The following is a 24,430-nucleotide window of genomic DNA, read 5'->3' on the forward strand; positions in this document are numbered from 1 at the left end:
TACAAAATAGAAGAAGAGTGTATTCATGAGTTTTTTGAAAGTGTAACTGAGATAATACAAGTAAGCACCTTATATGGATGTCTTGCACTTAATAAGAGCTCACTGGTTTATTCTATATTAAAAATTATTATAAATTTTGAGAATAAATAGGAAATGGGTGTTGAATGTTAAAAAAAAAAAAAATCTATCCAGTTATGTATTGTGCTATTTTTCTCTCATACAATTGTTTCTGTTGGCAAATTTGCTAAAGTCAACATCTCCATTAGGAAAATAACCCTTACACATAAATTAAAATCAGTGCTGTAAAATGGAGAGATGAATATGACCATAACATCCTCAGGGATGTGAGACTAAAATTTCAGTTCGATAACACTAAATTACAATTACATTTTTGTTAGAAGGAATACATCTAAAGATTCCATGTAAATCAAATTAAGAGCATTTAGGCACAATTATCACTAGCATACAATTTGAATCACTTGGGATAAAGCCTTAGCAATTGTCTTAACCACAGGCAAAATAGCAACTGAAACCTAAAAATCAAAATTTAGAAGAGCAGTTTTGTATTTCTCACTTAAACAGAGCCAGAATAAATTGTGCTTCTGTAGTCTGTAATGTTGACAGAAAATGAGTATACATATGTGTCGACATTTTATCTGTAAGCTTGGAACAACTTTAAGAGTTTAACATCCATTTTTTTAATCTGATATGAAAACTATAATGCAAATTAATACCAGAAGATAACATTTGTTTGCTTTTCAAAATTGTATTCCTTTTGAACACAACTCAAGTCATAAACTTCTTTAAAAAGTCAACATTTTACCTAACAAGAAGAGTTGTATAAAAGTTGCTTCTTGAAAAATCAAATAACAACATTTTATAAGTCAAAGATAAATTACGTAAAATTTAGTCAAACCTTTTATTCAGTACTGAAACCTGCATCAGAGTTAATCATTTCAACTACATATGCATATTTCTACTGGTGGACAAAACTCTGTTTTGTTTTGTTTTTGAGGTAGAAGATTCTAATTGTTCAATCTTTCTTATTGACCGAAAAAAATATCCTTTTTATGAGATGAGCACATAAATTTTAAATTTAGTCACTTCAGATATTTATGTTACATATCTGGTCTATCTCAAGAAAGTAGATTTACTTCTTTAGCCTCTGAAGGCATTTGAATATCTAAACTTGACTGAAATATCTTCTTTTCCTGTGATTGCTTGTTTGTCATCATTTACATAGTTCTCAGCCTCTAGGTCAATCCAACACTAAATAGGTACTTTTAACTGAATTCCGCATTCCATATGTGGACAAGACAGTGGAGAGAAAAATGGGATTGTTAACTTTTTGACCTGAGGCTTTTGTTTGTATTTATAACTTACAAAATTTATAGTATACTTGTAGTCCACCAGAACTTTCATATCTTTTTCACAGGAGGTATGTATAATTCAAGATCATGCTATGACTATGTAATATTTTTTTGCATCTAAATGTGGAACTTTATATTTTGTCCTTTCTTCCTAATCAATAATGTTTTCACCATTTTAAGTTATCTACATCAGTCTCCCTTGCAGTCAAATATGACTACATTTTTATGTGATCTGAAGTAATAACCACTAATTTCAGGTCTGGTACTTTTGTTTTGTGGTAATTTCAGGTACTGATGCTTTTGGAGTTTCTCTGCATGTTCATGAAACCCTTTCTTCTTTCTGGGGTAGGAAGGACAATCCTAGGGTATCAGGGTTGCAAATAATCAACAAGCAGAGCTTTACCACTGACTTTACTGCTCCACTATAAACTGTTAAACAAGAGATCATTCCATTTGTATTAATTTTAATGTATCATACTTTTAAGGCTCATCTGATAACATTACCACATCCCTAAGAGCCCCTTCATCCCTCTCTTAGATTGACTATTTATGATAAATCCCACAATTTTACCACATTCTAACAAGAGGATCTATTCCTGTGATGAGCATGCATGCTTATCTCTTAAAATTTCAGATAACATAGAAAACCAAAATGACTTTAAGGAAAAATAGTAGCAAAAGAAAGTATATAGGATCCGGATTAATTTCCTGGAAAATAAATGCTTGAATTACCCTATATATGTATATAAATTTTAACTTTTAAATGGTGCTGCTATTGTCTGATATATTTCAGAGAATTATTCAAAATGAAAAAAAGTGCACTTATCTGAAACAGTGGTGTTTTTTCCCCTTCAACTTTCAAGTGCTATTCAAACTCATCAGAAATTTAAAAGCATGCCACAGACTATCAAACAAGAAGTTGATGACTAGAAAATATAGTTGTTAAATGTCACATTACTATCTTCTGATGATCGTCTGTCTTCTGGAGCAAGTTTTATAGTCTTACCTCACTTGTAAAACAATTTGATAGAATTTTTATAAATGGGTTAATCTTTACATAAATAATTTTATGTTACTTTACAAAAAGTTGAAGAAAGCCTCCAGAACTTGGTGGCAAAATGCAATAAAAAGTTATAAAAAATTGTTAAAATATGTGCCCCTAATAGTTTGACATGAAATGTTTTATTGAAATTTTGCTCTTAATTATTTATGAATTCCAATTAAATGAGGAAGCATTTTTATGTGGGAAGATAACCCACAGCTGTCTTCATATTCTTCCATGAAGCTGTCATTGAAAGGTTACCAATATCTTTCTACTTTATTTCAATGCATGACCAGTGATACCATTGTGCTTTCATTAATGTTAAATTAGAAACCTTGTAAAAGTTTTACACTTTAAAATGCTGATATTTTTCAGTTAATGTATAAGAATATATAGAAGCATACTGTGTAAAAATAGTTAACATAAATTAAAGGGCATGTCTCAAGTAATTAATTTGTTCCAAATCTATACTACATTCTCAGTGTCTCAAGTCTTTAGTCTCTTTTGACACCTAAAGGTAGAATTGTAGACAGTTGAAAAATAAGTTATTTGGAAACATCTATTTTCCTGAAATCTACAGGTACTTTTTAAAAAATGTATGTGTTATCAATTCCTTAAAGTGGTCTCTTTTTCTTAACTTTTATTTTAAGTTCAGGGGAATATGTACAGGCTTGTTAAATAAATAAACTTGTGTCATACGTGTTTGTTGTACAGATTATTTCATCACCCAGGTATTAAACCTAGTATCCATTAGTTATTTGTCCTGATCTTTTCTCTCCTCCACACTCCACCCTCCAATAGGCTCCAGAGCGTGTTGTTCCCCTCTTTGTGTCTCTGTGTTCTCATCATTTAGCTCCCACTTAAAAGTGAGAACATGAGGTATTTAGTTTTTTTGTTCCTGAATTAGTTTGCTAAAGATAATGACCTCCAGCACCATCCATGTTCCTGTAAAGGATATGATCTCATGCTTTTTTTTTTTTTTTTTTTTTTTTTATAGCTGCAAACTATTTCATGGTGTGTATGTATGACATTTTTGTACAGTCTATCATTTTAAGCAAAGTAATTATTTATAGTACTTATGAATACTGTACTTACACTTTGTAAGGTTATTTTTTGAATTGTGGCTAATATAACTTCTTATATATTTTAACATTTACAAGTTTTAAAAGAACTTTTAATTGAAAATTTTAAATGTACCTAATTATATTTTTACACAGTATAATTATTAATAGAATGATACATAAAAACTACAGATTGATTACTTTGTACAATTTAATAATCTATGAAACAACTAATCCGATTTAAAAATTTACACAGCATTACCACATCTTTGGAAGCGTCCTTATTCGTCTATTAGTGACAGCTCTTCTCATCCCTCTCCTGATTTCTAATGCCATAAATGTGTAACCCTATGTATTTTTTTTTTGCAGTCAGAGTCTCCCTCAGTCGCCCAGGCTGGAGTGCAGTGACGTGATCTCGGCTCATTGCAAGCTCCGCCTCCCGGGTTCACGCCATTCTCCAGCCTCAGCCTCCCGAGTAGCTGGGACTACAGGCGCCCGCCGCCGCGCCCGGCTAATTTTTGTTTTGTATTTTTAGTAGAGTCGGGGTTTCACTATGTTAGCCAGGATGGTCTCAATCTCTTGACCTCGTGATCCGCCCGCCTCGGCCTCCCAAAGTGCTGGGATTACAGGCATGAGCCACCGCGCCCGGCCGTAGCCCTATATTTTAATTTTAAATTTATGTTCATGGCATCAGACAATTTACGTTATTTTGCATCTGATTTATTTCATTCAAAACTTAAGTTCATGAGATTCATGTTTTTGAGTAAAGTAGTGGCTCATTCGCTGAAAAAATGTGTCTCCATTTATCTATTTATTTTTTATTACTATCTATAATTCTGATATCTATGTATCTTTTAGTTGTTTCCAAGATTTGGGCATTATAAATATTCCCACTAAGAAAAAAAAATGTATTCCAAGTATTTTTGCATTTATCTTGGCTGTATTCCTAAAAGTGAAAGTACTGGGTCACAGAATACTTGCATTTTCAATTTTATTGGGTATGTCTAAACACTCATTCCTACCAGTAATATAATGATAATTCCAATTAATTCACATTTTTACCAAAACTTGTTATCAGCCCTTTACTATTACCCAAACTTGTATATCTGTAGTGCTATATCATTTTGTTTTTGTTTAAGTTTTGCTATGACTATTAGGACTGATACATTTTTCATCTATTTATTGGCCATTTGAGAAACCAATAGCACTTTGATTTTGGTCAGTTACCACTTTTACATTTTGCTATGCCTATTAGGATTGATACATTTTTCATCTGTTTATTGGACATTTGGGAAACCACTAGAATGCTGATATTTATCATGTTTGAGTTTTGGCAAAAATATTTCATTGGTAGAGTCACGTATTTCTACAAGGTGGCATATGTGGAAGATATGTAACTTCTACATATCTCCCTTTTTTGATATGGATGGGATTTACTAATCATTGCCTAGATTCATTATTCTAGTGGCAAAGTGATGATATTAAGAATCATTTATACTTAAATTGTAGTTGGACTACTTATTTAAAGAAGCTTAAATTTTTCCTCATCAATTATTTGGTTTTCATGAGGTACTGTTTGTGTAGATAAGCACTTGAGGTATTACAAAATCCTTTTTATTTAATACTTTTCAAAATAATAAGATATGATCCTCAAATAAGATGCTACCTTGGGAGTTCTGATTTCTAAATCTGTTTGTCTTCAGCCCCATGAGACAGAAAATACTACCTTTCCCCAGCTTTCTTAGCATATTTCAAAGAGAATTAATTAATTTTAAAATATCTGCTATATTTCAAATCACTGAAGTTATTATTTCATTGAGGCTTAAGTATCTTATATTTGGCTTATAAGAGACCTTTCAGATTTGAATTTAGGTCATTATAACATGATTCCAATAGTCTTTCTGCACGGCAAGTTATTCCAAGCTAAATTACCCAATATAAATCTTCTGTTCCAAAGTTGGGATCAATCACTGCCCCTGTCCCACTGCAACACCCTGAAAGAGACTTTTTCCCTTTAGTTACAAAATGCAATCTGATATTATAAGTGCTCATTATAATACACAATATATATTATATATATAAGGTTTTCATCATCAATTCTAGGCCTTTTTACTGATCTGAACTAGGAATTACTAGAGTTTTTTTTTTTTTTTTAAACGAAAATGCTTTATAAACTCAAACTTACATTCCCAAAACAAATTTAGCACTGGTATTTAAGCTATGTTACTTAAAATTTGTGATTTTTTCCATTATGCTGATAATTTTTTATATTATCAATCACAATATAATTATGCTTTGTGTTATCCTAATAGAAATTTACATGAAATATTGTGTGTGTGTGTATATATTTATTTGTATGTAAGGTTATGATAAAAGCTGTTGAGGTGGACAGCATAATGAACCCCCCCAACCCACAAAATGTTCATGTTCTATTCCCTGGAAACTGTGAACACATGATCTTAAATGGCAAAAGAAATTTTGCAAATGTGACAAGGGGTATAGAACTTGAGATACTGAGAGGATTTCTGTATCATCTAGATGGACCCAGTCTAATCAAATGCATCTGTAAAAGTGTAACACCTTTCCATCTGAGTCAGAGTGATGAGACAGAAGGTTAGAGGGATGTGACAAGACAAGGACTTGACTCACATTTGTTAAAGATAGAGGTGGATGGCCATAAGCCAAGGTAGGCAACGTCTTCTAGAACCTGGGAACTAGCTTCAGTTTGCAGCCAGCAAGAATAGAGCTACAAGAAACTGAATTTTGCCATAAACCTACATGAACAAGGAAAATGATCTGCCCCTTGGACAATGTGGTTTTTGTCCAGTGAGATCGATACTGAACTTCTGATGTGTATAGCTATAAGATAAATTCAGGCTGTTTTAAGCTACTAAGATTTGGTAATTATTTTATGGCAGCAATAGAAAACAAACATAGTTAACTTTGTTTTTTTCTTTTGAAAAAAATTTGAAAAAGATGTATTTTTTATTTTTGTGTAATTTATTTTTTATATAAAACAGCTCTATGATTACAATACAAAATTTATAAAATAAGATATGCTCACATAAGTTTAGTACATTTTCCCTCTAGTATTCCCCTTCTTTCTCATTTATATTCTCAAAGATCTGTATTTTAGCTTTGCAGACTCACATTTACTTAAGAAAATGCACACACAAAACGCACCCATATGTATTTCACTAATAAGCTCCATTAATATGATGTACTAACCAATTCATACATTTTTGGATTCAATTTACTAAAAATTTTAATTAGAACTTTTGCATCTGTGTTCATGGCAGATGTTGACCTATACTTATCTTTTCTTATAGTTTTAGTATCAGGGTAATGCTGACAAAATGAGTTGGAAAGGCACCCTTTTTAATTTTCTCCAGGAGTTTGTATACAAATAGTATTATTTCTTCCTTAAATGTTCTGGAGAATTCACTAGTGAAGGCTTTGTGTAAAAGGATTTTAAACTCCAAATGTGATTAAGAGACTTAGTTATCTATTTATTCTGGAATGAGTGTTAATTATTTGTATTTCATAGGAATTTGTCCATTTCATCGAACTTGTTGAATTTATTGGCATAAATATTCATAATATTCTTATAATCTTTTTAAATAAAGTCAGTGGCGATTTCACTTATCTATACTTGTTTACCTTCTCTGTTTTTATTTTTGATCGGTCTGCATAAAGATTTATTAATGTTGTTGGTCTTATTCAAAATTTGTTTTTACTGATATTGGCTTTCTCTATCATTTCTCTGTTTTTTAAATTTAATCAATTTCTAGTTATTTTCCTCTATTTTATTTTATTAATATTTAATTGGTTCTTTATCTACATTATTAAGATTAAAACTAAAGTCACAAAATTGCTATTTTTTTTTTTTCTAATATGACCCTTCATGCCATGACTCCCACCTCCCAATTACTGCTTAGGCACCATCCCACAAAATTGGATATTCTGTATTTAAATATTTATTTAGTTCAAAAATCTTTCTAATATTTCTTTTGACTTACTCTTTAATCTATACGTTATTTCAAAGTGCGTTATTTAAAGATTGCTAGGGCATCCTTCTGTTACTCAATTCTAATGTAATTAAATTGCAGTCAGAGAAAACACTTTGTATAATTTGAATCCATTATATATACTGACATTTGTTTTATGGCTTATAAAAAGGGTCAGCAAAAAATGTTCTGTAAAGGGCTAGATAGCAAATATTGTATGCTTTTTGAATTATTTATGTACAGTTTCTGTTAAATAATCTTCTTTTTTAACCCTTTAAAATATAAAAATCATGCTTAGCTTGTGGGTTTATAGAATCAACCATGGGCAGGATTTGGCTTGTGACTACTGGCCTAGATATAGTCTAGTTTGGGAAATATTTCTTATGTACTTGTAATCAATATTCATTCTGTTGTTGTTGTTTGGTATGTTCTATAAATGTCAGTTTCTTCAAGTTGTTTTGGAAATTCTATTTAAGCTTTATATCTCTTCACTGATTTCCTGTCTACCAGTTCTATTAATTATTGAAAGATGCATAGTGAAATCTCTGACTATAACTGTGGATTTGTCTATTTACCTCAAACTTAATGTCAGTTTTTACTTCATGAAGTTTTAAGCCCTGTTATTTGATGTGTGAGCCTTTAGGATCATTGTATTATCTAAATAATTGATCCATCATTGTGAAATGAACCTCTTTATTTATGATGGCATTTTTAAAATCTGAAGTGTACTTTATCTGGTATTAAAATAGCTACTCTAATATTTTACATTTTGTTTCTTTCTACTTTTATTTAAGGTTCTAGGAGTTCATGTGCAGGTTTGTTACACAGTTAAATTGCATTCTGCTGAGGCATGGTGTACAAATTATCCCATCACCCAGGTAATGATCATAGTAGCCGATAAGCAGCCTTTCAATCTACCTCCACTCCCACCCTCTGCCATCAAGCAGTCCCCAGTGTCTATCTATTGTTCCCCATTTTTGTGTACATGTGTAGTCAAAGCTTAGCTTCCTCTTATAAGTGAGAACATGCAGTATTTGGCTTTCTGTTTCCACATTAGTTCACTTAGGATAATGGTCTCTAGCTACATCCATCTTTCTAAAAAGACATGGTTTTGAATATGGTATATATACACCATGGAATACTACACATCAGTAAAAAGTACATGGTGTATATGTACCATGTCTTTGCTATGGTGAATAGTGCTGGGATGCAATAAAAAGTACATGGTGTATATATACCATGTCTTTGCTATAGTGAATAGCACCATGATGCACATATGAGCAAATGTGTTTTAACTGACTAATGATAACTGTATGTGTATTGATTGTGTACAGTGTGATGTGTTAATATATGTATAAATGGTGGAATGATTAAATCAGGCTAACAAACATGTCCATCACTTCAAATACTTATTTTTTTGTGATAAGAACATTTAAAATGGAATCTCTTAGCAATTTTGAAATATACATTAACTACAGTTGTCAAGTTGTGCAATAGATCTCAAAAATTTATTTTTGTTTTCTCCCTGTAACTTTGTACCTTTTATCCAATATCTCCCCATTTCCCCTATCACTAGCATCTGGTAACTATCATTATAGTCTCTATTTATATGAGTTCAAGTTTTTTAGGTTTTGGTATAAATAGGGTCATCCAGTATTTGTCGTTTTGCACCTGGCTTATTTATTTTAGCATAATGTCTTCCAGGTTCATTTATGTGGTTACAAATTATAAAATTTTATTATTTTTTAAGGCTGAATTGTATTGTACATAGACATATATTTCACATTTTCTTCATCTATTCATCCATTGATAGATATTTACATGTATTCTGTATCTTGGTTACTTTGAATAATGCTGCAATAAACATGAGTGCAGACACCTGTAACATTTTAAAATTAGAGGAATAGTCTTGTGTGCCTTCTTTTTCTTTCCCATTGCTTTTCGCTTCTTTGTGACTTCATGTTTAAAATCCATTTCCGGTAGACAGTCTATAAGTTGGCCCTTGTATTTTTATTCAGTCTGTTAATCTGTGTTTGAATTATTTTAATTATATTATTCAAATCATTTATGTTTAATGTTTCTTGATGAGGCAGAAGCTAAATCTATTTTCTTTTATTTGTTTTCTGTTCAATCTGTTCTTGGTTTCTCTTTCTTTTCTGTTTTCTCTTGGCTAAATTGAATACTTTTATTATTTGGCTTACTTCATTTGTTGACTTAGTAGCTAAAACTTAGTTTCATTGTGTTAGTGGTTGCATTGTATTCACAACTCTATCGTTTCACAATCTATTTTCAAAATATAGTATTTGACTTTACTTATAGTATTAAAAGCTTATTTTAACTTTTTCCCTTTGTACTTTATAATTTCCATACATTTCACGGTTATATATTTTAAACTCCACACTTATTTTTATGTAAATAGTGAAATATCTTTTAAAGAAATTGAGAAAGAAATTTGTCTACCACTTTGGTTCTTTATTTATGTACATCCATATTTTCGTCTGGTACCATTTCCTTGTGCCTAAAGAACTTTTATTATATTTTAAAATGTACATCAAGAGCTAATGAATTTTGTTTACATTTAGCATGTCTGAAAAAGCCTTTGATTTGCTTAACTTTTAAAGATACTTTTAGTGTATGATGAAATATTTGTTAGCAGGGTTTTTTTTCTTTTATTAATTTAAAGATGTCTTATTTTCCTTTTGGCTGTGTTGTTTCTGAAGAGAAACCTACTGTCATTCTTATGTTTATTGCTCTCTATATGAAGTTGCATTTCTGTAGCTGATTTTAAGATTTTATTTTTGTAATTGGTTCTGAACAACTTGATTATATAGTGCCTTCATATAGTTTTCTTTATCTTTTGTGCTGACATTCATTGACCTCTTTGTATCTGTGGATTTTATTGTGAAATATTTTCAGCTTACTGGGCTGCTAGACATTATCCTACAGTTCACTGATGTTACTTTCATTTTTTTCTACTAAGGTTACTGATCTTTTTTTCCAATACCTAATCTGTTGTTACCCCCGTCTGCTGTGTTTTTAAGATAATCTAGGACTGAGTGTAGCAATATTTATTCTAATCTTGTAAAGTATAATATTCTTTGCATGAATGTACTACAACTCATTTATCAATTCTGAAATATGACCTATTTTTCTACTTGATTTTTTTTCTCTTAGTAAGATATCATGAACACTTTTCCTCAAAAATCACTAAAATTAACCTCATACATTTTACTTTTACATGATATTTCAATCGTTTCCTGGTCTACTTTCTTGTTTGTTTTGTGTTTTTATTCATTTATTTATATTTTTAAGGTCTCCCAGTAGGTTATCACAACTTGGCAAACTATTCCTTCTGAAGAATTATAACCCCACATTCTGAGACCTTATGTGTCTGAATGAACATGAACACACATTATTATTATGGCACTTAACATATTTAAAAGGTATAAAGTATTCAAATATGAAGACACCATTTAAATGGCAGACAAAATGTTAAAGGCTTACTAAATCTATTAGCCAAAATAGATTCCTCTTTTTTACAAGAGAGATTTGGAAGCAAAGTGAAAAAAAATCACCATTCACACACTATTTCATAATAACATACACCAAATATGGGGGGAAATACCGGATTTTAAGAAATTAAATGATAATTGCTTTAGTTACAGTAACAAAGCACCTCTATCTTTCAAGAATATTTAATAGGTTAAAGGGCATATTTTTATGCATTTTGCACAAAACAAAGACAACATTTTACTCAAAGTATTTATTAGCCTCCATACCATTTAATTTTTTTTTTTTTCTGTAAAATTGCACCACAAATTGCAAACATCAAAGCTTTTTTATTCTGGAAACATTAAAGGCATGTGCTTCTGTACATTGTGGATGTCACATAAACTTTCAAACAGATGATGTGATTTTTTTTAATGCAGGTTTCCTAAGAGCACAAAATGAGGTATTTAGAAAGACATTAAATGATAACTGTGAAATTGATGGAAATCCAAGAAATCAATGGTTGCGCTTACCTCATTATTTACAATTACAAATGTGGTAAATGTAAATATAAAGTGAGTAGGTCACCAGTAGACTCCATTTTCAGTGTTTGAGATGAGACCTAGAGTGTTGTATATAGTTCTTAACATATTCATCATTTATAATATGAAATACATACAAGATATTTTAATGGTTATTTTGTCACCTAATGTTGCTAAATTTGTTATGTATTCATAAGATTCTGCTATGAGAATATGTTTGAAGAAATCATAATAAAACAACTCACTTTAGAAAATGTCAATTGATAGCAAGGATAAGCACATGGGAAAAACTGAAGACCAATAATTTTTGCTAAGTGTCCAAATCACATAGTAACCCAAACACCGTGTTATATAGCTAGCCCATAGTAAGTATAAAATAATTACATTTTGCATCAGTAAATAATACACACACCTTACCTAGAAACTAGTAGCTCTGCAAAATTTGAGGCAATAATACAGAACAAGGCAGGGACTAGACACTAGAAATGAAGCAAAACTATTAAGTTGTAACAGGAGAATAATTACAAGGGCCTAGATATAACATACAGATATAAGGGCAGAGTAATACTGACCAAGAATAACCATACCGTGGTAGTATCTACTGTTGTTAGACATTACTCCCCATTAATGACCTCCATCTTACTCTTTGTGTTTATCATCTGTGAGGATAATTTAGACTTATAACAGAAAGTTCTTTTCTGACTTTATCAACCCAAACTTACTATTTTCCTACATACACTTCTGGCATTATTCTCTGGGATTTCAGTATCTACAGAGGCGGTTCATACAAAGAACTCAAAAATATTCACTGGTTTCTTCTTTCCACAGCCTATCTAGGTGGTCACACCATAATTTCTTTTTTAACCCACAGAATTTCGATTCCAATTAGCTCATTTTCTCACAACTATCTTTTATTTTATATTCTTATTCAGAACCCTGCATTCCAAAACTTCAACTGAAGTTAGAGTTCCTATTCATTGATTCTACAATTGCCGCCAATACCCATGACCTGCCCACAAGCCCTCACAGTCCCATTACTGACTCTAACTCCATAGTATATCCATATGCTTGCTCCTTTGGAGGTAACTTAGCTCTTTTGTATACCTGGCGGCATTTCAATCTAGCCTACTCCTCAATTGCACACATAGGCTGAATAATCGCAGTATTGACATATAACTCAAACAGTAGTTAAACCAGACTACTTTTTTTTTTCTTGCCTGAGCACAAGAACTAATGAAGAAAGTTTAGAGGGAGGTGGCAGGAAGAACACTTTGACTGTTTTTGCTTGAAGATAATGACCGCAAGCTTTAGATGGGCACTTGAAACTGCCTGAGTAATCTACTAATTTACTGTTCAATTCCCTGGACCAATCAGTTTTTTACCTTCACATTTTGCTTTCAAACTTACCACTTCCATGCTCACTTTAAATTGACGGCCTTATCTCACTTTTATTTCGTGAAATATAAGAGGTAAAATAAAAACGTTCTCTTTTTCACTTAATTGGTTTACAAAACTGTCTGCATCATTATCTGTATTCTTGGTCTTATTCCTAGTTACTTTGAGATAAACATTCTTAGTCAATCAAAAGTAAAACCTGTAACTCACAGTTGCAATATTATACCCTCTTGACTTTTTGAGACTTATTCTTGGAGTTATTCACGCTTTTCCTTTTGCATCACCAATATCTCCCTTTCTCCCATATTGTTCTCATCAGGATATAACCATACTATATGAACTTTCCATGGTTTCAAACCCAAACAAAATCAAAACCCTTTTATGATCAGATGTTCCCTCGATCTATTGCTCTGTTTTTTTTATTTTATTATCTATAGAAAATCTTTTTGGAACAAAAGTCTAAAATTGGTATTTGCACTTCCTCGCTGCCCATTTATTCTCAGACCCAATTTAATCTTAGTGTCATCCTAACTCCTTCATTGAAACTGTTACTTCATAGTCTTTGACAACCTTTTTGTAACCAGAGATAACAACACCTTTTTCCTTCATTTAGTTGAAGTTTTAGTAGCTGTTTACTTCATTACCCGTTGAAATACATCTCTCAATTTGGAGAAACAACCCTGTCTTTAGCAGCCTCCTACTTTAGAGTAAACTCATTCTCAATACCCCTTTACTGACTAATTCATTTTTTTTTTTCTATTCATCCCCTAAATGTTGGGTAAAGAACCACGTCTAAATCCAAATATTTGAGGCATAACACTTGAGGTTTCTTTTTTCTATTTTGATCTTCTAATTAGATTTTTCTTTTATTAATGGGGCTCATGATCAGTCAATTTATTTAGTAAAAAATTTGGAATAGACTTTGATTTCTCTCTTTCCCTCAACTTGTTTTCAATCTCATCAATGAATTCTAACAACTTTCTGTCACAATAAATCTGATTTATCCACTTATTTATCAGTATGATGCCCGTACCTTACTAAATTTACCTTTACTGTGCAGCAACATAATGTAATCACTTTGTAACTAGCTTTCATTTTTCATTTTGCATCACCAATCCACACCACACACATCAATCCATACTACACACAGAGAAGCTGACTCTTAAAAACATACTTAGCTCTGGCCAGGGGTGGTGGCTCACACCTGCAATCCCAGCACTTTGGGAGGCAGAGGCGGGCAGATCCTCATGTCAGGAGATTGAGACCATCTTGGCTAAAACGGCAAAGCCCTGTCTCTACTAAAAATCCAAGAAAAAAAAAAAAATTAGCCAGGCGTGGTGGCGGGCGCCTGTAGTCCCAGCTACTCAGGAGGCTGAGGCAGGAGAATGGCATGAACCCAGGAGGTGGAGCTTGCAGTGAGTCGAGATCAGGCCACTGCACTCCAGCTTGGGCGACAGAGCGAGACTCCGTCTCAAAAACAAATCAAAACAAAACAAAAAAACACATACTTAGCTCTATTATATCATTGTGTCATTGCTTAAAATTCTCCAAACTCTTCACCATGATTTTAAATGCCCTCTTTTATTTCATCCTTTCCTACACTTCTGATCTTATCTATGCCATTTTCATTCTTACAAAGACCTTGACACCAGCTTTGTTTTTCTGCCACCAATTGTGCAAAGGCTTTCTCGCTCAGAGCCTGCGCATTTGCTATTTTCTTTGCCTGAGAAACTCTTCCCCAGCCTCACAGTTTATTATTTTCCTCATCTTGGTTCAAAATATATCATCTCATAGAGTCCATTTTTGATTATCAAAACTATATAACAGTAATTTTTTTCAGTCACTTCCTTTGCCATCACTGTGAATGTTTAATCCATAGCAAAAATAATCATTTTCACATACAATGTTCCAGAATTTAAGTTTCATAGGATTGGATTTATTGTTTCTTGTTTCCCCAGAGCATAGTTTATGTCTTTAAGTAGGTGTTCAATAAGGATTTGGTGATTTATTAAAGATATTAATGAGATTTGTAACTAACAGCTGCCATAAACCTTCTACAGACCATGGAAAATTCATTCAGACCTTTGAATGAAGCTTAATTTGCCCCAATTCAGGGGACTGGAAGGGAATTAGATGACGCTATTCTACACATGATCATTCTGAGGACATATATTATCTTCTGGTTACCTAAGTGGGGTAATAATATGGATAATTAAACTTTAAAGAAAGTTTGCTCCTTGACTACTTTGGTTTCTAGAAAAGTTCCTAAAATCTTGATTAATGAATGGAAACTGGGGAAACTTACTTCATAATATGATGATAGCATTAACATTAAAGAACATGTAATGAGAAAAGAAAGAATGAAACAAAACCAAGAGACATGAAAATCATTTCTGGAAATTTAAGTGAAACTTGTAATCATACCAAAAGGAAAGAATGGCCAGAAAATATATGAAGGCCTTCAAAAAATCTTAACTTCCTTATCAGGAAGAACAGTTTTGATGTGATATCAGAAGAGGTGAATCTGAGTATTAAAATTTAAAATCATGTGTTAAATCAGGACACGTTTTGTATTGTTTTCAATGGGATCACAAAAAGCTAAGAATCAAAAAACAAATACAGGAAAAAAAAAGAGAGAGAAAAACAACATACTTTTTAACATCACAGGTCATCATGATGACTTTTCTGAAAAAGAAACAATATGAAAATAAAAACTCAGCTTGATAGTATATACAGAGAGTGAAGTTGAAGAGACTAACATTTGGAAATGGGATAAAAATTTTCTTAAAAAAATTTAAATTGTATTTTGTTTATCTCATTCCATGGAGAAGTAAAAGAGTAGTCCTTTCTCATTTCTTGTCTTATGAAAATGACTTTATGGTGACTCTGCATAGGTAATCTATCCTATGTCCCCTGACAATGGGACACTGGAATGAATGTTAAACTTATGTATAAAAAAGTAAGGTATCTTGACAGCAGAACATGTTTGGATGTATTGGAAACAGCCTGTATTCTCAGAGTTTATCAAGGCAAAGAATGTTTGGATGTTTCCTATAAACCATGAAAGATGAAGGCAGTCAAGAGCACCTTAAAAGGAAATCTCTAGTGTGAAATATGAAACAAAATGTTTATTTGTTGATTTGTTTTTAGTGAACCTCCACTATTTATTGAAAATACTATATTTTATCAGCTGAATTCCTTTTGCACCTTTGTCAAAATCAATTGGCCATTTATGTATTTGACTATTTCTAGACTCTATTCTGCCTTGTTACTATATTTTGCCCATTTTAGCATCAATTCAACACTATATTATTGTGGCTTTATAACTCCTAAACATAATACGCATGAAAACAACAGAATACACATTCCTGTCATCACCACATGGCACGTACTCTAAAATCAACCACACAGTCGGATATAAAACAATCCTCAGCAAGTGAAAAAGAACTGAAATTATATCAAACACATTCTTGGAGAACAGCACAATAAAGATAGAAATCAAGACTAAAACTGTCACCCAAAACCATGCTGTTATATGGAAATTAACAACTTGTTCCTGAGTGACTTTTAAGTAAATGATGAAATTAAGGGAGACATGAAGTTCTTTGAAACTAATGGGAAAAAATATACAGCATACCAGAATCGCTGTAATACAGCTAAGGCAATGTTAACAGGAAAATTTATAGCACTAAATGCCCACATCAAAAAATTAGAAAGATCCCAGATTAACAACCTAACATCAAAACTACAGGTAGAGAAGCAAGGGAAAATCAAACCCAAAGTTATCAGAAGACAAGAAATAATCAAAATCAGAGCTGAACTGAAAAAGGTCGAGATACAAAAAACCACTCAAAAGATAAAAAAATCCAAAAGTTAGCTTTCTGAAAATATTAATAAGATAGAAGGGTGCTAGCCATGCTATTATAGAAGAAATAGACACAATCAGAAATGAGAAGGGGGATATATACTTAATCCAACAGAAATACAAACAGCCATCAGAGACTGCTATGAACACCTCTATGCACACAAACTAGAAAACTTAGAAGAGATGGATACATTTCTGGACACATGCCCTTTCCCATGACTGAACAGACCTTTCCTGAAAGAGGAAATTAATTCCCTGAACAGATCGATAACAAACTTCAAAATTGAATCAATAAGAAATAGGAAACTAAACAAATAAAGTCCAAGACCAGACTGATTCATAGCTAAATTGTACCAGATGTAAAAAGAAGAGCTCGTACCATCCCTAAGAAGCTATTCTAAACATTGAAGAAGAGGGATTCCTCCCCAACTCATTCTGTGAGGCCAGCATCATCCTGATACCAAAACCTAGGAGAGACACAACAACAACAACAACAACAAAAAAAAAAAAAAAAAAAGAAGAAGAAGAAGAAAACTTCAGGCCAATATCTTTATTGAATATTGATGCAAAAATCTTCTACAAAATATTTGCAAGCCAGAAACACATCAAAAAGCTAATCCACTGGAATCAAGGAGGCGTTATCCCACAGATGCAAAGTTGGTTCAACATATGCAGATCAATAAATCTGATTTGTCACATAAACAGAACTAAGGACAAAACCACATTATGATCTCTATAGATGCAGAGATGACCTTTGATAAAATTAAACACCCCTTCATGTTGAAAACTCTCAATAGGCTAGATATTGATGGATCATACCTCAAAATAATAAGAGACAGTAATGACAGACCAACAGCCAACATGATACTGAATGGGCAAAAGCTGGAAACATTCCTGTTCAAAACTGGTGCAAGACAAGAATGCTTTTTGTCACTACTCCTATTCATCATAGTACTGGAAGTTCTGGCCAAGGCAATCAGGCAAGAGAAAGAAACAAAAGGAATCCATAGGAAAAGAGGAAGTCAAACTATCCATGTTTGCAGATGACACAATGTTGTATCTAGAAAAGCACATAGCCATGTTTGCTGATGACATGATCCTGTATCTAGAAAAGCCCACAGTCTCAGACCACAAGCTCCTTCAGCTGATTAACAATGTGAGCAAAGCTTCAAGATACAAAACAAATGTACAAAAATCACTAGCTTTCTTATATGCAACATCAATAGAGCTGATAGCACAATCAGGAGCAAAATCCCATTCACAATTACCACAAAAATAATAAAATACCAGGGATGTGAACCGTTTCGACTACAAGAATTATAAAACACTGCTCAAAGGAATCAGGGATGACACAAATGGAAAAACCTTCCATGCTTATGGACAGGAAGATGCAGTATTGTTAAACTGGTCGTATTACCCAAAGCAATTTGCAGATTGATTTCTATTCCTATTAAGCTACCGATGATATTCTTCACAGAAATAGAAAAAAAATCCAGCTATTTTAAAATTCATGTAGAACAGGAATAAGAACAAAAAGAATGCAAATAGCCAAGGCAATCAGTGCACATAAAGAACAAAGCTGGAGGCATTATGTTGCCTGACTTCAAACTGTATTGTAGGGCTATAGTAACCAAAACAGCATGATACTGATACAAAAACAGACACATAGACAAATGAAACAGAATAGAGAACCCAGAAATAAGACTGCACACTTACAACTTTCTGATCTTTGACAAAACCAGGAAAAAACAAGCAATGGGTAAAGGACTCCCTTTTCAATAAATGGTGCTGAGATAACTGGCTAGCCATATGCAGAAGATTGAAATTGTACCACTTCATTTCACCACATACAAAAATCAACTGAAGATGCATTAAACATTTACATGTAAAACCCCAAACTATAGAACCCTGGAGGAAAATCTATGCAATACCATCCTGGACATAGGAATGGGCACAGTTTATATAAATTCAATTTCTGATTGGTTATTGATATTACTTACAAAATACTGGATTTTTACAAAAATTGGCTTGTATTCTATACGCTGTTAAACTCACCTAATAATTCTGCAATATTCTAATAGAATCTCCAGGATCTTCTGCATGTGTGATGATGTTATCTGCAAAAAAAAGACAGCTTCTTTTTTCAATGTGGATGGCTTATATTTATTTTCCCACCTCATTTGTTAGTGAAACTGGACACAAGTGTACATAAAACTGAATGAAAGTGGTGAGAAATTCTTAAGGAATAATTGTCCAGTCTCTTACTGTTAATTATGACATTAGCTCAAAAAAAAAAAAAAAAAAAAGAAAGAAACTTTTTAACTAAAGAAATCTGTAACTTTCTATCCTTCTGCCCTAATCCATTGTGACCATAAAGTGACTAATATTTGTGAGGTGACAAAGTAAATAGATTATACTAACAATGTGACATTTCCTATCATATTATGTCAACCATTGACCCAAAAATCATTGAAAACTTTACTGTTGAAGAATTTCTTCTCCAGATTTTATATGAGGTCACTGGATTAGACCATTACTAATTTTTTATATGAGGTCACTGGATTAGTCCCATGACCTCATATAAAAAAAGTTGATGTTGGGCAACTTTGGACTGTATGAGGACACCGGTTAAAGCCAAAAGGCAGAAAGCCTTTTGAGATTCTGCAAACTTTTTGCAGTAGAAAAGAATCTATATTCACTCGTTGTATCTTTGCTCTGTTTAATATAAAACCTGGATTTTCTGAGACTACTCCAGAAGCATTACAACTATGTCTGTGGTAATTACTTTATATAAAGGTGGTTTAATAATAATTTGGTAATATTACAAAGCCAAAATAGGTTTTAATAATTTTGAATTGAACTATAAAATGTTCAATGATTTTCTCTGATTTCTTCTCTGTTCCTAGTTTAAAGTTCTTTTTTCTAAATAATTTTCTCCATGAAATTTTGCAAATTAAAAATATAAATGTTAGGTTGGTATCATTAAAACATAAAATAATCTGTTATATCACTCAAGGGTCATAATAATACTTCCTAATGACATACGGTAAAACTCTTTCAGTAAGAACATGATTTTTCCCAGAAAATTAACATTTTATAGCCAAACATGATGTTTTAGGATGAAATAAATGTGTTAAATCTTGATATTTTTGTTTATTGTAATATTTGGTAACTTCTTTTTTTCATGGTACCTAAATACTTCAGTGTAATATTCATAAATATTCACTATTTCTTCATAGCCACATTATGCTCACGATCATAATATTTAGCTTAGTAATGAAATAGATACATACCAATATGACATTTTCACGTCTATCTCAGTATTTTTTTAAATAAATAATTCTTATAGATTCGTGCACTGGTCCATTGTAAGATGCTGTAAAATTTATAAAATTTACATTTTACATTTATGAAACATATTTTATTAAAATTTAGTTTTTTCTCTGAGAAAAGCTATTAATTATGATCTAAAATACAAAGGCTTTATATCATATCTTCACTTGTTCAAGTTGCTATAACAAAACAACTTAGACTGGGTAGTTTGTAAACAAAAGCAATTTATTGCTTACAGTTCTGGAGGATGGGATCTCCACGATCAAGATTTCAGCAGGTTCAGTATGGGCTGAGGCCTAGGTCTCTGCTTCAAAGATGGCACCTTCTTGCTATATTCTAATATGCTAGAAGGGAAAAACAAGTTTTCTAAGCCTCTTTTATAAGGCACTAATCTCACTTATGAAGCTTCTTCCCTCACGACCTAAATTCCCAGATACTCCACCTTCCAAAATCACTATACTGTTGATTAAGTGTCATTAAATTAACTTTAAGGCAGGCACAGTCATTCAGACCATAGCATTTCATATGATGGCAAGATTAAATTTTTGCATTACCTAAGTTCTTTGCTTTGTATAATATTTATCAGTAATAAGAGTAAGAAAGAAAAGAGAGAAGAATCAAATAGACACAATAAAAAAAATGATAAACAGGATATCGCCACTGATCCCACAGAAATTTAAACTACCATCAGAGAGTACTGTAAATGCTTCTACTCAAATAAACTAGAAAATCTAGAAGAAATGGATAAATTCTTGGACACATATACCCTTCCAAGGCTAACACAGGAAGAAGTTGAATCCCTGAACAGACTAATAACAAGTTCTGAAATTGGGGCAGTAATTAATAGCCTACCGACCAAAAAAAGCTGAGGACCAGATAGATTCATAACCAAATTCTAACAGAGATAGAAAGAAGAGCTGGTGCCATCCTTCTGAAACTATTTCAAACAGTTGAAAGGGAGGGACTTCTCCCTAATTCATTTTATGAGGCCAGCATCACCCTGATACTAAAACTTGGCAGAGACACAACAAAAAAAGAAAACTTCAGGCCAATATCCCTGATGAACATCGATGCAAAAATCCTCAATACAATATTGGCAAACCAAATCCAGCAGCACATCAAAAAGCTTATCCACCATGATCAAGTTGGCTTCATCCCTGGAATGCAAGGCTGGTTCAACATATGCAACTTAGTAAAGGTAATACATCACATAAACAGAATCAATGACAAAAACCACATGGTTATCTCTATAGATGCAGGAAAGTCCTTTGATAAAATTCAACATTGCTTCATGTTAAAAACTCTCAATGAACTAGGTATTGATGAAATATATATCAAAACAATAAGAGCTATTTATAACAAACCCATAACCAGTATCATACTGAATGGGAAAAACTTGGAAGCATTCCCTTTGAAAACCAGCACAAGACAAGGATGCCCCCCTCACCACTCCTATTCAACATGTTATTGGAAGTTCTGGCCAGGGCAATCAGACAAGAGAAAGAAATAAAGAGTATTCAAATAGGAAGAGAGGAAGTCAAGTTGTCTGTTTGCAGATGACATGATTCTATATTAAGAAAACCCCATTGTCTCAATCCCAAAACTCCTTAAGCTGTTAAGTAACTTCAACAAAGTCTCAGGATACAAAATCAATGCGCATGAAATCACAAGCATTCATATACACCAACAATAGACAAGCAGAGAACCAAATCATGAATGAACTCCCATTCACAATTGCTCCAAAGAGAATAAAATACCTAGGGATACAGCTAACAAGGGATGTGAAGGACCTTTTCAAGGAGAACTACAAACCACTGCTCAAGGAAATAAGAGAGGACACAAACAAATGAAAAAATATTCCATGCTCATGGATAGAATCAATATCATGAAAATGACACTGCCCATAGAAAGAATCAATATCATGAAAATACTGCCCAAAGTAATTTATAGATTTAATGCTATTCCCATCAAACTACTGTTGATATTCTTCATAGAATTAGAAAAAGCTACTTTACATTTCATATGGAACCAAAAAAGAGCCTGCATAGCCAAGATAATCCTAAACAAAGAGAACAAAGCTGGAGGCATCACACTACCTGACTACTCTTCCCTCTAACACCTTTCATCTATGATGCATTCATACTGCATTGTGTTCTCCTCTGTCTGCTCACTCAATTTGATTCATTTAGTCATTCATTCATTCACCTACCCATTAATTCATAAAACATTCATATTTACTACCTACCTATTCTCCTTTTCTCCTGAGACTTTATTACTAAATTTGATATTTAACATAATAATTTAAACATTACATTAGCATTGTCGTCATTCTTATATTTTTAGAAATAGGTTAGCTTTTTTGTAGAAATGTCTCCTAAAATACAATTTTATCCTTCAGAGGAAGAAATTAATTATGAGAAAAGATAAAATATATTTGAATACTATTTTAAAATACGTTTTTGAGAACCAGTGCCCAATAAAAATTTATATGATTTCAACCTGAGAGAGAAGTAATATTGTTTAGCCTTGCACCTTCTCTATTAGGAGTGATTTGTGCTAAGATGAACCAGAAAAGAGGACTTCAAGTACCAAGATTTATCTTAGTTGGATGCACTATCCAAACAGGTCTTTAAAAGTAGCTTATATTTATTGATCATTAACTATGCCAGGCACTGTGCACAACTTAAAACAAATTTTAAATAGTCTTTTAAGTGAGTGCCACTTTTAATCATATTTTGCACATAAGAAACAAGACTCAAAATGGTTAAGAAACTTTCCCATGGACATACAGTTAGTGAGTGCTTAGATCTGAACCCAGGTCATTTCACCACACTCTTAATCAATTTGCTGTGTTATCTCCTCAATTCATTGATGGTTCCCAGAATCCCCAAATCTCTCTTTCTGGCTTTGATTGTAACTTCTTGATTATCTTGCTGTATTAACTTGTGACTCCTTTTTTAGACCTGCTGTTTTGTGGATTTATTAGCATTATAATTTCTCTCATGTCTTTAGCTAATAATCCCCTATTCTCTTTGCCTCTCAAAACTATCAAACTAACCAGAACAATTGGAATTTGGAAAGTTCAGGGATTCTTATCTAACCTAGAGGGCAATTCATTATTGGTAGTAGCATAGCAGAATTCTTTATAAAAATAGATGCTTAAAGAAATACATTACAAAGCTTTTCATATTTATTCCAGGAAAGAAGAGCAGACCTCTTATGAAGGAACACTTATTAGCACAGATCTATTTCACTCACAGTAAGTAGGGCTCAAATAACTAATAATTTTTGGTTAAGCTGTTTGCTTATTTCTTTAAATATTTTTTTCAAAATATTAAGAGAATAGAGCCTTTTCTTCTTCCTATTTAGGATTATACAAACTTAACTACATGGAATGTGACAGAAAACTACATACTGTTTTGTCATATTTCTTCATGAGACCAAGAAACCTCTCTGTGTATCTAGTTTCTGAAAAACCTTAGTTATTAATAATTTCCTGAAGTCATGATAAAATAAAAACTACTATTAACCTCAGGTTATATAGCTATTGATATTCTTTGATGTTTCCCTGGAAAATATTTTCATGTTTAGCCTGAGGAAATATATTATCTACCTCTACTTTAGAGACTTCTTTACCATGTACTGTTGATAGATTTTTCTCCCTTCTGTATCCTTAAGCCTTTTTTATACAGAAGACCTTGTGCTATGATGGTCATCACATTATAAATATTTAAGAAAGAACAAGCAAATCAAATCAACCTATACAAAAAATCGGACAGATTATGCCTATTTCCCTTTTTCCAGTGGCATAGTAATTAGCTCTCTTCATTTCTGGCATACTTATTTTTATTATAATGTTTACATATTAAAGACAATAACAAAATATCAATAAAAAACACCACTCAGTCACAAGCATGATTCATATTTCAGAATATCAGTTTCAAATTTTTCTAGACATAACTTATTTCAGTTTTAATCATATAATCCTGCAATGACATATATTCATAAATGCATTTTAATCATAACATTACAAATTACTTATCTGTCACTTTACAGCCTCAATGCACGTAAATAGTTCCACTATTTCAAATAACACTTTTAAGATAATTCCTTGTATTTAAAATTATTTCCTTGGTCTTGGACTCAGAAGTAAAACTTCTAGAGCAAAAGAAATGTCTCTGAGCCAGTGTTTAGGGCATTTCATGGTTCTATTAAGACAGACTTCCGGCCGGGCGCGGTGGCTCAAGCCTGTAATCCCAGCACTTTGGGAGGCCGAGACGGGCGGATCACGAGGTCAGGAGATCGAGACCATCCTGGTCTACACGG

This window comes from Piliocolobus tephrosceles, chromosome 4, assembly GCF_002776525.5.
Source record: "Piliocolobus tephrosceles isolate RC106 chromosome 4, ASM277652v3, whole genome shotgun sequence".
Lineage (NCBI taxonomy): Eukaryota > Metazoa > Chordata > Mammalia > Primates > Cercopithecidae > Piliocolobus > Piliocolobus tephrosceles.